Consider the following 14,667-nt stretch of genomic DNA (forward strand, 5'->3'; position numbering starts at 1 on the left):
AGTGCAGCAGCAAAATCAGTGTCACACAGCAATAGCAGGCCTCTCCTCATCCCTGTTTAGCACAAGTAAGGAACACATAAACGGATGGTGTAACAGATAAAAGGCAGTTCCAATTACTATTTTCCTCGTTCAAAGCAATCAAAAACACTTCGGGAGCTTTTAGCCATAAGAACTAATACTTCGCAAAGACAAATACACCAAATTTAAATGTATAATTTAGTACAGGGAGAGGAGCTACAGAAAGTCTGCCTCACCAGTGTGGAGCCCATGCAGCTCTGGCTGGGAAACCCCACACATGCAACATGTTTACAAGTAGCGTCACACTGATTAATGCCCCACTTCAACAGTGACACATGGAACCTTAGTTTTACAAAAATTAAATTTACACAATAAAAAATAAATAAACTATATAAAATACAGTTTTGAGAATGTTCACACTCCGTATATTATATCTCAGCTACACCAACATATCCCAGAATGCACAGCGCGGCGGTGGGTGTGGATAATTTTGCCGAAAAAAAAACGGCGGATGAGAGGCGCCCGAAGAGTAAACTTTAAGTAAGTACTGAATATGATGTCACTTATTTATGTGCAAATGTTTAATAACGAAGAACATTAAAACATTACTGTTGGCCACATGTCGGCAAAGTTATGTGACCTTAGTGACGTTTGTACTAACTTAGTTTTACAGCCTTTACTTTAAAATATACGCCATTCAATAGCTGACCTTAATCTTACAGAGAATGATCAAAGGTCATGTAGAAACAAACAAACAAATGAACTTTTTTGAACAGGCTGTCTAGTTATAATTCTAGACAAAGAGGAGTAGCAATTTTAATACATAAAAATGTTAATTTTACAGTACTCGATACAGTTATAGATCCAGAGGGTAGATTTCTAATTATTAAACTATCTATATTGAACAAAAAACTATGTATTGTAAGTATATATGGTCCAAATGTTGATGAACCCTCATTCTTCCACGGATTTTTTAGTGCACTCTCTGAACACCTTGATTGCACACTCATTCTTGGAGGCGACCTCAACCTTGGACTAAATGAAGAAATGGATAGGCTCAACACAACAGGAACTCAGCGCAATTGGCAATCCACAAATATAATCAAACAGTATATGAGCGACTATGGCCTTTGCGATTCATGGCCTTCCCTTCACCCCAACAGTAAGGAATATTCTTTCTTCTCACATGACCATCACTCCTACTCTCGTCTGGATTATTTCTTGGTCAGCAGCTCACTGCTGAGTGACATTTCAGACACTGAGATTCACCCTATAGCTGTCAGCGATCATGCTCCTGTATCTTTAGATTAGATTAGATTAGATAAAACTTTATTAATCCCTCGGGTGGGTTCCTCTGGGAAATTTGTTTTCCAAAAAACACAGCACCGACAGAAGTTACAGAGTTAAAATATTATATATATATATATATATATATATATATATATATATATATACACACACATATATAAATACAAAGACATATATAGATAAAATATACAAAGGGGATAAATAGAATAAATAGGAATGAAAATAAAAATAAAAATACAAGTGAATTGCACATTTCAAGTATGGAGTCTATTGCAACGCTGATTATTAACAAAAAGTATTGCACAAAAGGTAATTGCACAGTGAAGAGAAGAGGCACTACAGCTTAGTTGTTCCCCCCTCCTTTGTCCTCCTGTTTCCCCTCCCTCTCCCCTCCAGAGAGGAGTTAAACAGTTTGATGGCGTGTGGTACAAAGGAGTTTTTAAGTCTGTTGGTTCTTGTCTTTGGGAGAAGCAACCTGTCACTGAACAGACTCTTCTGGTTGTTTATGGCCATGTGCAGAGGATGCCCAGCATCGTCGATAATGTCCAGCAGTTTCTTTAGTGTCCTTTTCTCTGCCACTGACACCAGAGTGTCCAGCTTCATGCCGACCACAGAGCCAGCCTTCCTGATCAGTTTTTCCAGCCTGGATGAGTCCTTCTTTGCTGTGCTGCTCCCCCAGCACACCACAGCATAGAACAGTACTCCAGCAACCACCGACTGGTAAAACATCCTCAGGAGCTTCCTGCAGATGTTAAGCCAGATATGTTAACCTGATCCCTGCGAAACACCAGCTCTGCGTGGATTTTGACCGCGAGTGACCGGATGTTGTTTCTGGCCTGAGTTTGACTGAAATGCCGTGAGGCTCGTTTGAAAGATTGCGCCCGAGACCAACTCCGCCTCCAAGGCATGCCTACCTTTAGCTGCCACCAGTGAGATATCAGAGCCGGGCTCCACATATCCAATCAGGAGCACGAGCAAGACAGCTTTTTGCAGACTCTCCAGAAATATACAAGTCCTTACCAACTGCTCTGCAACCCAGAGTTTCTGGTCCCCTCACTAACATCACTTTTTGAGATATTTTTTATGAACCACCAAAAGAGCCATTTTACCCCCCAGTACAGAAGACTGGATCTGAGGGCAGCAGCGGGGACAAATGATTGTAATGAAGCGACGGACATTTCATGGCTGGTCTTAGATAATTGTGAGTTATTGTGTCTTATGGTGAAAAGTACATAGTTTTGCAAGAGGCATACAAGCACTGTGGAAAAAGTAATCATAAAACTGTTTTTGTGAGCACTTTGCTCCCTACGTTATGCTTTAAAAAATGTGATACATGTAATGTGATCAAAGAAGATGATTTTTTTTTACTTTTATTCTTATGCTTTTAAAGTATGTCCGATTATCTTAAAACACTTATTTGGATGTTATAATGTTTTTCTTAAACAATGTGTAAATTTCATTCACACCTTGTTCATTGTATCAATGTGTAATTATGTATCTTTGATAAATAAATAAAATTTTTAATCTTGTATTTGTGTACTTTCTGGTGATTCAATAAAAAATTAGTCACATATCGCTCTGATAAACACAGATGTCTGAAAGAAATGTTTGATGGGACAAAGGAAACAAGTGTCTCGCTGCTAAACTTTTAAGTCACCAAGGTTTAAATGAGAAAATGCCACTAGGAAACTAGCAGCTCTAAGTCTTTATGTAAAACATGAAAAACTCCATATCAGGGATATTTGTTCTTACAAAGGTGTACTCATTTCTTTGTTATGGTACTTTACTGTTCCAATGAAACAAAAAGAAAATCTCATTTTAAAGTACATTTTTCAGCCATCTTGACCTATTTTCAGGGACAACAATGTTGATGTTAGACTGTGTTTTAAATCAGGTTGTGATCTTAAACTAACTATCACAGCACTGATTTAGTGATTACAGTTGTAATCTCAATTAGAATCCCAAACTGGCCTTTCCCCAGTCAGTGTTATGGTGAAATTTAAACTTGTTCTTTTGTGTAATTGCACATGGCCTATCACAGGACCCCTTAGTAAGCTGTACAGCATAAGTTTTCAATTCACTTTTGTCAGAAACCTTCACAATAGCACAGTTTCTCCAAATGTGTGCTTCTTTTCCATCACTCACTGTGCGTTTAGAGCATCTACATTAGCTCATGTAGTAAAAGTACAATCAGTAAGTGTACTTTAACATTTGAGATTCCAATAGAGGCTTACTTAGATAATCTCAACTATCTCACTAACCTCTTTTTTTTTTGTATTATTCATCAAACTTATACAAATCTCTTGTAATTTATTTTTAACTAATCTAGAGACAAGCAACTGCTTTTGAGCTTCTGTTATGCATTTACCTCACAAGTTAAACTAAATGTTAGTGTTGTCAGAGTTAACATGTCTCATGTTACCATGTTGTATTTCTAATACCCAGCCTCAGTGTTCGCCCTGTAGACCCACAAATCCAAACACCAATGATCTAGATATTCACAAAATTCATCACAAGATTCTTATGGTCTTAAGTTTTTGTTGTTTTAATGTTTTACACAAAAAACTTCACATTTTTATATTTTTAAATGAAAGTGTCATGGAAAGATATTTTTTCTTTAATGATGTAGCTGCCACTTTCTCAAATACTAATTATTCTGGGATTTTATGGTCAAACTATGTGATTTTCCAAATTTTCAGTCTGACCCTGAAATACCCCACAGATGGAGACACAAACACCTCCACCTGCACCGTCTGCAGCAGGGAGCGAAACATCCTGCTGAAGAACCAAGTGCTGCTCACTGTCAGGGCTCAGTGCTGTAGATGCAGGTCAAAGGTCAGAGGTCATGGTGGGACCAGTATCAGTTTACTCCATTTAATCCATTCCGCCTGTGGCTGATAATGTTTCTAATAATGACAAACTGGAAACACAACTTCACGATTGTTTCTTTAACATCATATTTCCTGAAGTATTCAGACACTTATTTGAAGCCCCTTCAGCAGGAATCACAGCAGCAGCTGTTTTTGGGGATGATGCAACGAGCCTCGTCCACACCTGGAGTTTCTATCCTTCTACTTTCTCAATACTCTTGGTGGCGCTGTCACTTGATGTTCGCTCGCTCTGCGGTAGAGTATCACTTCCTGTTCCTGCTCAAACACAGTGGTGTTTCTGAGTAGCTTATCTGCTTAGCAATTTAATTAACATCTTTTAAATACATTCTTATTTCAGAGTATAATCTTCACGTGCTTCATCCGAAGAACACTTTCTGTGTACTCACTACCTAATTTATAGCCAAAGTATTCACTCACTGTCTCTGTACTGTTTTGCTAGCTTAGCTTAGCTCGTAGCCGACTCGTTAGCACCATGGCTACTTCACCTGTCCCTCCTGCACTTTCTTGCTCATTGTGTCAGATGTTTAGTTACTCCTCGGCCTCCTTTAGCAGTAATGATATCTGCAACAAATGTAGCATATTTGCAGCCCTGGAGGCCAGGATTACTGAATTGGAGACTCGGCTTCGCACCCTTCATTCACCCATAGCTAGCCAGGCCCCTGTAGCTGGTGCAGCTGAAGATAGCGTAGGCCCCGCTAGCTGTTCCCCGGCAGACCCCAAGCAGCTGGGGAAAGAGGGCGGCTGGGTGACGGTGAGGAGGAAGCATAGTACTAAACAGAAGCCCCAGGTACACCACCAACCCGTTCATGTGTCTAACCGTTTTTCCCCACTCGGCGACACACCAGCTGGGGGTCAAACTCTGGTAATTGGTGATTCTGTTCTCAGACATGTGAAGCTAGAGACACCGGCAACCATAGTCAATTGTCTTCCAGGGGCCAGAGTAGGCGACATTGAAGGAAATTTAAAACTGCTGGCTAAGGGTAAATGTAAATTCAGTAAAATCATAATTCACGTCGGCAGTAATGACACCCGGTTACGCCAATCGGAGGTCACTAAAATCAATATTGAATCGGTGTGCAACTTTGCCAAAACAATGTCGGACTCTGTAGTTTTCTCTGGTCCCCTCCCCAATCAGACCAGGAGTAACATGTTTAGCCGCATGTTCTCCTTAAATTGCTGGCTGTCTGAGTGGTGTCCCAGAAACGATGTGGGCTTCATAGATAATTGGCAAACCTTCTGGAGGAAACCTGGTCTTGTTAGGAGAGATGGCATCCATCCCACTTTGGATGGAGCAGCTCTCATTTCTAGAAATATGGACAAATTTATTAAACCCCCTAAAATATGACTATCCAGAGTTGGGACCAGGAAGCAGAGTTGCAGTTTTACACGCCTCTCTGCAGCTTCTCTCCTCCTGCTACCCCCCCAAAAACCCATCTCCATAGAGACTGTGTCTGCTTCCAAAAAGACAAAAAACAAACTAAAAACCAACAACAACTTAAACATAAACAATTACAAAGAAAGAACAATACAGTATCCACATCTGAACCAAAGAGTAAAACAGTGAAATGTGGATTATTAAATATTAGGCCTCTCTCCTCCAAGTCTCTGTTAGTACATGACTTAATAATTGATCAACAAATTGATTTACTCTGCCTTACAGAAACCTGGTTGCAGCAGGATGATTATGTTAGTTTAAATGAATCAACACCCCCGAGTCATTCTAACTACCAGAAATCTCGAAGCACAGGCCGAGGGGGCGGTGTGGAAGCAATTTTTCACACCAGTCTATTATTAATGAAAGACCAAGACAGACTTTTAATTCATTTGAAAGCCTGATGCTTAGCCTCGTCCACCCCAGCTGTAAAACTCAGAAACCAGTCTTACTTGTTATCATTCATCGTCCACCTGGGCCTTACACAGATTTTCTGTCTGATTTCTCAGACTTTATATCTAATTTAGTTCTGAGCTCAGATAAAATAATTATTGTGGGTGATTTTAACATCCATGTAGATGCTAAAAATGACAACCTCAACATGGCATTTAATCTGTTATTAGACTCAATTGGTTTCTCTCAAAATGTAAAAGAACCCACCCACCACTTTAATCACACTCTAGATCTTGTTTTAACATATGGCATAGAAACTGAACATTTAACATTGTTTCCTGAAAACCCTCTCCTGTCTGATCATTTCCTGATAACATTTACATTTACAATAATTGATTACACAGGAGTGGAGAGTAGACTTTATCACAGTAGATGTCTTTCTGAAAGCACTGTAACTAAGTTTAAGAATATAATCCACCCACTGTTATCATTGTCAATGCCCTGTACCAACACAGAGCAGAGCAGCTATCTGAACATTACTCCAACAGAGGTCGATTATCTTGTTAATAATTTCACCTCCTCACTACGTATGACTCTGGATACTGTAGCTCCAGTGAAAACTAAGGTCTCTAATCAGAAGTACCTGACTCCGTGGTATAATTCTCAAACAGGTACCCTAAAGCAGATGACTCATAATCTGGAGAGGAAATGGCGTGTCACAAATTTAGAGGATCATCATTTAGCCTGGAGAAATAGTTTGTTGCTTTATAAGAAAGCCCTCCGCAAAGCCAGAACATCTTACTATTCGTCACTGATTGAAGAAAATAAGAACAATCCCAGGTTTCTCTTCAGCACTGTAGCCAGGCTGACAAAAAGTCAGAGCTCTTTTGAGCCAACATTCCCTTTAACGTTAACTAGTAATGACTTCATGAACTTCTTCACAAATAAAATTTTTATCATTAGAGAAAAAATTACCAATAATCATCCTACAGATGTAATATTATCTACAGCTACTCTTAGTACCATTGATGTTAAGTTAGACTCTTTTTCTCCAATTGATCTTTCTGAGTTAACTTCAATAATTACTTCCTCCAAACCATCAACGTGTCTTTTAGACCCCATTCCTACAAAACTGCTCAAAGAAGTCCTGCCATTGATTAATTCTTCGATCTTAAATATGATCAACCTATCTCTAATAATCAGCTATGTACCATAGGCCTTCAAGCTGGCTGTAGTTAAACCTTTACTCAAAAAGCCATCTCTAGACTCAGCAGTCTTAGCTAATTATAGGCCAATCTCCAACCTTCCTTTCATATCAAACATCCTTGAAAGAGTAGTTGTCAAACAGCTAACAGATCATCTGCAGAGGAATGGTTTATTTGAAGAGTTTCAGTCAGGTTTCAGAGCTCATCACAGCACAGAAACAGCTTTAGTGAAGGTTACAAATGATCTTCTTATGGCCTCTGACAGTGGACTCATCTCTGTGCTTGTCCTGCTAGACCTCAGTGCAGCGTTCGATACTGTCAACCATAATATCCTATTAGAGCGATTAGAACATGCTGTAGGTATTACAGGTACTGCACTGCAGTGGTTTGTATCATATCTATCTAATAGAGTCCAGTTTGTGCATGTAAATGGAGAGTCCTCTTCACACACTGAGGTTAATTATGGAGTTCCACAGGGTTCAGTGCTAGGACCAATTCTGTTTACATTATACATGCTTCCCCTAGGCAGCATCATTAGAAGACATAGCATACATTTACACTGCTATGCAGATGACACCCAGCTCTATCTGTCCATGAAGCCAGATAACACACACCAATTAGTTAAACTGCAGGAATGTCTTAAAGACATAAAGACCTGGATGGCCGCTAGCTTTCTGCTTCTTAATTCAGATAAAACTGAGGTTATTGGACTCGGCCCTGAAAATCTTAGAAATATGGTATCTAACCAGATTCTTACTCTGGATGGCATTACCTTGGCCTCCAGTAACACTGTGAGGAACCTTGGAGTCATGTTTGACCAGGACATGTCCTTCAACGCAATAAACAAATATGTAAGACTTCGTTCTTCCATTCGTGCAACATCTCTAAAATTAGAAATATCCTGTCTCAGAGTGACGCTGAGAAACTAGTTCATGCATTTATTACTTCCAGGCTGGACGACTGTAATTCATTATTATAAGAAAGTCCTAAAAACTCCCTGAAAAGCCTTCAGCTAATCCAAAATGCTGCAGCAAGAGTACTGACAGGGACTAGAAAGAGAGAGCAGATTTCTCCTGTTTTGGCTTCCTGTTAAATCCAGAATTCAAAATCCTGCTCCTCACATACAAGGTCTGAAATAATCAGGCCCCATCTTATCTTAATGACCTTGTAGTACCATATCACCCTATTAGAGCACTTCGCTCTCGCTCTGCAGGCCTACTTGTTGTTCCTAGAGTATTTAAAAGTAGAATGGGAGGCAGAGCCTTCAGTTTTCAGGCCCCTCTTCTGTGGAACCAGCTTCCAGTTTGGATTCAGGAGACAGACACTATCTCTACTTTCAGGATTAGGCTTCAAACTTTCCTTTTTGATAAAGCATATAGTTAGGGCTGGACCAGGTGACCCTGAATCCTCCCTTAGTTATGCTGCAATAGACATAGGCTGCCGGGGATTCCCATGATGCATTGAGTTTTTCCTTTCCAGTCACCTTTCTCACTCAGTATGTGTTAATAGACCTCTCTGCATTGAATCATATCTGTTATTAACCTCTGTCTCTCTTCCACAGCATGTCTTTATCCTGTCTTCCTTCTCTCACCCCAACCAATCACAGCAGATGGCCTCGCCCCTCCCTGAGCCTGGTTCTGCTGGAGGTTTCTTCCTGTTAAAAGGAAGTTTTTTCTTCCCACTGTCGCCAAAGTGCTTGCTCATAGGGGGTCATATGATTGTTGGGTTTTTCTCTGTATCTATGAAGTGCCTTGAGGCGACTTTTGTTGTGATTTGGTGCTATATAAACAAAATTGAATTGAATTGAATTGAAAAAATACTCACAGGCTCAGGCAGTGGGGGTCACAAAGAGGTGGCTCTGAGCCCTTTATCGTTTGCAGTGCTGATGAACACTAATGTTTGCAGACAAAGTTATGTAGTGAGAGTGAGGAGGAGAGTCTGGAGAGAAGAGAAAGTACAAACAAGGAGAGATGAGGAGGTCAGGGCTGATTGATTTATGACAGAAGGAGAGCAGTAAGAGTGAAGAGGAGGAGATGGCAGTGAGACCTGCTGTGATGGTTTGGAGATGCTGACACACAGACAGGAGGAGCTGCAGGTGGCAGAGCTGAAGATGCTGAGAGTTTGGTTGGAGGTGAGCAGGATGGACAGGATTAGAAAGAAGAAGATCAGAGGGATTGCTCAGGTCCAGCAGAGCTGCAGTCACACTGTGTGCTGGATTCTCCACTCCAGAAACTGACTCAGTGTGTGTGTCAAGTTCACACAGTGCAGAAACAAACTCACTTTACAACATTATCACAGGTTTATTGATCCATCAGAGCAGCTGGAAGGAAGAGACGAGCTCCTGAACATTTCCTGACGCTGCTCCACAAACAAAGTGATTCATTATTAGTTTGATTAGATCTTTAATGTCATAGCTGTCTGAAACATGCTAATTTCACACAGTTTGATCAGACTGTGCATTGGTACATAGTGTTGGTTTTACTTAGATAGAGTCATATGGGCGATTGTGGCTCAAGATTTGGGAGTTCGCCTTGTAATCGGAAGGTTGCTGGTTCGAGTCCCGGCTTGGACAGTCTCGGTCGGTGTGTCCTTGGGCAAGACACTTCACCCATTGCCTACTGGTGGTGGTCAGAGGGTCTGGTGGCGCCAGTGTCCGGCAGCCTCGCCTCGCCTCTGTCAATGCGCCATAGGGTGTGGCTACAATGTACAATGTAGCTGCCATCACCAGTGTGTGGATCTGTGTGTGAATGGGTGGATGACTGGATGTGTAAAGCGCTTTGGGGTCCTTAGGTAGTAAAGTACTATACAAATACAGGCCATTTACTTGCATGCTTTTATTGTGATGTTTATATTGTTTGTTTATTGATATTTAAATATCAGGTTTTATCCTGATATTGTGTGTTTTAGTGTTGTTGCACAATATTCTTGGTGGAGGTGGAGGAGGGGGCGGAGTCTGTCCGGCTGCCTGAGGACACTCAGGTGGAGTGGTGGCACCGTCCTGAGAAGCCTGACAAACAGGAGCAGCATCACAGAGACCGAGTGAAAGAAAGACGAGCGTGTGAAAAGCAGACAGTTCAGCCTGACCCTTAAACGCCCCACAGAGAGAAACAGAGACAGCTGTGTGGCCTGGAGCCAGGGAAACATCATCGGATGGAGAGTCGTGCTGCTCACAGTTACAGGTGTTTGTTCACTTTCACTTGGTTCTCTCTGCTTTCACTTATTATTTTATTGTATTTCTGTGTGAAGCTGTCGTGTTCACAGGTTCAGGTCCAGGATCAAACATCAGGAACAGAAGCAGCTCCATTGATCCGACTCCTCTGATGGCTGATCAATCAGTTTGATCTGTTTGATTATTAATCAGTGATGTCAGAGTGGAGTCAGTGTGATGTTGTTGTTGTGTGTTTGAGACTTTTAGTGTCCATGAAGGTCTCTGCTGCCGTAGATCCTCTGAACTGTGACAGAGGTCTCACTCTGGAGGAAACACTCAGCACTTTTCAGCAGCTCCTCCATCATGGAGGACGTTCCCTCACTGTAACAGGTGGAGGAGAGGAAGCACAGGTGGATCCTCTGAGGAAGAGGAGCATTCCTACACACCACATGATCACATGACCAGAGGGGCGTGGCCTTCAGTGGTAGTAATAAAGGAACAGTCCACATGTGACACTTTGAAGGCTCCAACAAAGCAGACCTGTGATCACTTTAACTCAGTATGATGGATTGTTTGGATTTGTCTTTGTTTCTCTGGCTTTCTTGTGTGTCTTTGTATGTTGGATAGAGTCATGTGACCTGCCCAGGGACTACACATGAGCAGCTCAAGTCTGGCAGGTTTCCATCTTCTGTTTTTATCCTGATGTCCATGAACATGAACTCTGTCCCTGTCAGATAAATCCAGATAAAAACAGCCGGTGACATTAAATCTGATCCAGTGTTGTTCTTCTTCTGTGGTGTTTGTGATGGAGCAGCTGCTCCTGATGTGTGTGAAGATGAAACCTGGGCTCCTGCAGCTTTCTTTGCTACAGAAAGTTACATTTAAGATGTTTAATGTCACATACAATGAAGTTTAGGACTCATTTAAAACAGCATGAACTAACAGTTGTATAAGGAAAGGGAAATAAATGAGATGTGAACACCAAGAAATAAGTGAAATGATGATGAAGAATGCAGAACTATAATTTAACCAAAACTAGATCCCCCAGAAACATCCTCAGAAATCCAAACCTTGTCTCTAAGACCCAGAAGTAACACAGTCTACACTAGACTGTGGAAGCCACCACAGCCCTACAGGACTGTTTGGACAATATGGTCTGGAGTGTATTCGCAGAAGGATCAGACTTGGAGGGCCACACATCTGCTGTACTCTCATACATCTGCACTGAGAGTGTAACAACAACAAAGACTGTTAAAGTGTTCCCAAAGCAGAAGCTATGGCTCAACAGTGAGGTGCAAGCTCTACTGAGAGCAGCGCCTTCAGATCAGGAGATCAACAAACCTACAAAGAGGCGTCTAATCTGAAGGCATAAAGAATCCAAACGCAGATTCAAACAGCGCATTGAGGAACACTTTAACACAAACCACTCCAGAAACATGTGGCAGGGGATCAAGACACTCACTGGCTACAAGGACAGACTGCGCAGAGTCGAGGAAAGCAGCTGGTGCTGACGGTGCAGCCGGTGGAGTGCTTAAAGCATGTGCAGACCAACTAGCAGAGGTTTCCACCACCATCTTCAACCTCTCACTGCTACAGTTTGTAGAAGACAAACAGGTGGACAGAGGACGCTATAATTACAGCTCTTTACACAACCCTCACACATCTGGACAGTAGTAAACACGTACATGAGAATGCTGTTTGTGGACTTTATCTCTGCCTTCAACACAGTTCAAGCCCACAAACTGGTTAATAAACTCAGCAACTTAGGACCCAGCAGCTCACTGTGCAGCTGGATACTGGACTTCCTGAGCAACACACCCCAGAACGTCAGAATGGGAGCGCACACCTCCTCCACCCTCACTCTGAACGTGTGTCCTCAGTCCCCTCTTATACTCACTTTTCACTGTTCTCCAGTCCACACCAGTAACACCATTATAAAATTTGCTGATGACACCACCATCATAGGACTGATGGACAACAACGATGATTCAGCCTAAAGAGAGGAGGTTCAGCATCTGAGGCAATGGTGTGACAACAACAACCTGCATCTGAACACAGCCAAGACCAAGGACATGATAATCGACTTCAGCAGAACAAAGCCATCTGAGCACTCCATCCTCTACATTGATGGAGGAGGTAGAAAGGGTGGAGAGCTTCAAGTTCCTCGGAGTCCACATCTCGGCCGACCTTACCTGGTCCACAAACATCTCCCACCAGGGAGTGAAAGCAAAACAAAGGCTGTACTTCCTCAGGAAACTACGTCAGGCCCCAAAGCCTGCTAATTAATTTCTACCGCTCCACCATCGAGAGCCTTCTGACCTCCTGCTGCACACTCTGCTTCAACTGCTGCACCGTGGAGGACAAGAGGAAACTGCAGCCCGTGGTGAGGGCAGCAGAGCAGGCAATCGGCACTTCACTAACCCCCTCAGAGACATCTATACTGGCAGACTTCAGCAGGAAGCCAGCATCATCATCAAGGACCCCTCGCACCCTGGACACTCACTTTCCCACCTTCCCTCTGGTAAACTCTACAGGTCCAACAGGTCAAAGACAAACAGACTCAGTAGAAGTTTCTACCTCCACCCTGATTGAAGGTTAACTGTGCTGTTAACACTCATGGACACTTGCACTATATTTATTTATAACCAGTATTCATTACAGTATAATTCCTACCTCTATTTATAGAACTGTATTCTTTTACAGCAGCAACCAGCATTCCTACCGCTTACTCATTGTGCAATCCCACCAATCACATAGCACCTAAAACTGAACTGATCCTCCTCTTTCACTGTACCTGCAGATATATCTACCGTAATTGTCGGGCTATAAGCCGCTACTTTTTGCACAAGCTTTGAACCCTGCGGCCTTTCTATGGATTGTCCATGATTTTTGTGATATCGTAAGAGGATTTGTTTTGTTTGTTCCGCTGTTGTACGGCAATACGTTGCCTGGCGGAAGGATCGGGGTTCAAGAGTGGTATGTTGGTCACATGTCCGTCCGCCAGGCAACGTAGTGCCGTACAAAGTAGCGCGAAAAACAAACTTCAAAGTAGCGCTACGCATTCAGCGGGAGGCGTGGATGACGAGCGGCGATAAACTTGCGAAAAGCAAGTTATGCCCAACTCCACCAGTGGATTCTGACAGCGTGGAAAAGTGTGAAAACATCCACAATCACCAACGGATTTCGAAGGGCTGGACTGCTGCATGATGGAGACACCGCCACGGCCCTTCAGAGGGTGTTCGACTCTAACACTGACAACGAGGATTTGTTTGGTTTTGAAAGTGACAACGAAGGAAAGAAGCTGAGAGTGGATGACGAAGCCATCCTGAGCCTGTTCATATCCGACACTGGAGAAGAGACTTTGGTGGTTTTAGTGCGCAGGAAGAAGAGGAAGATGGTGAATGACTGACTTTTCTTCTTGTTAAAGCCGTGTCACTGCACCTCAGCCTAAAAGGTAGTCCGAATCTATTTTTCTGGTGTGCTGTAGGTTATTGTTATGTACTACATTTGTTACTCATTAATGAAGCACAGTACATGTTTCGTACTTGTAATTACCGCTACTTGTACATATACCTAAAAAGTTATGCAAATATGTACCCATATCTTGTTTTTCAAAATATTAATAAAAGGGGTGTGTCTCCAAACAGCCATCTCTTTCCTGATAATTCCCCTTGTGCATATTCTCTTACATATGATAAGTCAACATTGAAACACCTGCAGCTTTTAGTCAGGCGCGGCTAATGTATGTACAAAACAGGATTTTCCCCTGATTTTAGCTTGTGCGGCTAATATTCAGGTGCGCTAGTCCGGGAAATACGGTATATATTTGTTACTGTACGTGTGCAGATCCTTTTGTTTAGATACTTCATTTATTGTGCATTACATATATTCCCTGTGTAGGTACCTATGAAACTTGTTTTTATCTTTATTTATCTTCTTCTATTATCCTAAGAATCTGAATGTAAACAGATACAAGCTGCCAATGGAGAGATGCCAAACTACTCATTGTTCTGGTAACAGTGACAATAAAGATCTTCTATCTTATCTTGATAGAATTTCTATGAATTTCTATAAAACTGTGCACTGAAAAAGAAAGTTCTTTCAATTTACTTGATTTTATTGTGTACATCGGTCCCACATAATATGAATAAGTATGACTGACTTAATTTTCCACTTTCCCTCAAGTCATTAATGCTTGTCAAATCAAAGTATTTTATTTACATCAGATTACTTTAAAAAATCATGTTTGATGTACTAATATTAATCTATTAT

At 41.8% G+C, this 14,667-nt stretch overlaps 1 protein-coding gene and 1 pseudogene across 5 annotated transcripts in view; one reads left to right on the forward strand and one right to left on the reverse strand.

The window, feature by feature from the left end:
• Positions 1 to 14,667, forward strand: part of LOC118453508 (NACHT, LRR and PYD domains-containing protein 3-like) — a 454,485-nt gene that overhangs the window by 113,409 nt on the left and 326,409 nt on the right. The gene's annotated exons all lie outside the window — the stretch shown is intronic.
• LOC102795943 (uncharacterized) overlaps positions 1 to 14,667 on the reverse strand; it is a 128,592-nt pseudogene that overhangs the window by 63,835 nt on the left and 50,090 nt on the right. The gene's annotated exons all lie outside the window — the stretch shown is intronic.

The sequence above is a fragment of the Neolamprologus brichardi genome, chromosome 7, assembly GCF_056152115.1.
Source record: "Neolamprologus brichardi isolate AB-2024 chromosome 7, ASM5615211v1, whole genome shotgun sequence".
Lineage (NCBI taxonomy): Eukaryota > Metazoa > Chordata > Actinopteri > Cichliformes > Cichlidae > Neolamprologus > Neolamprologus brichardi.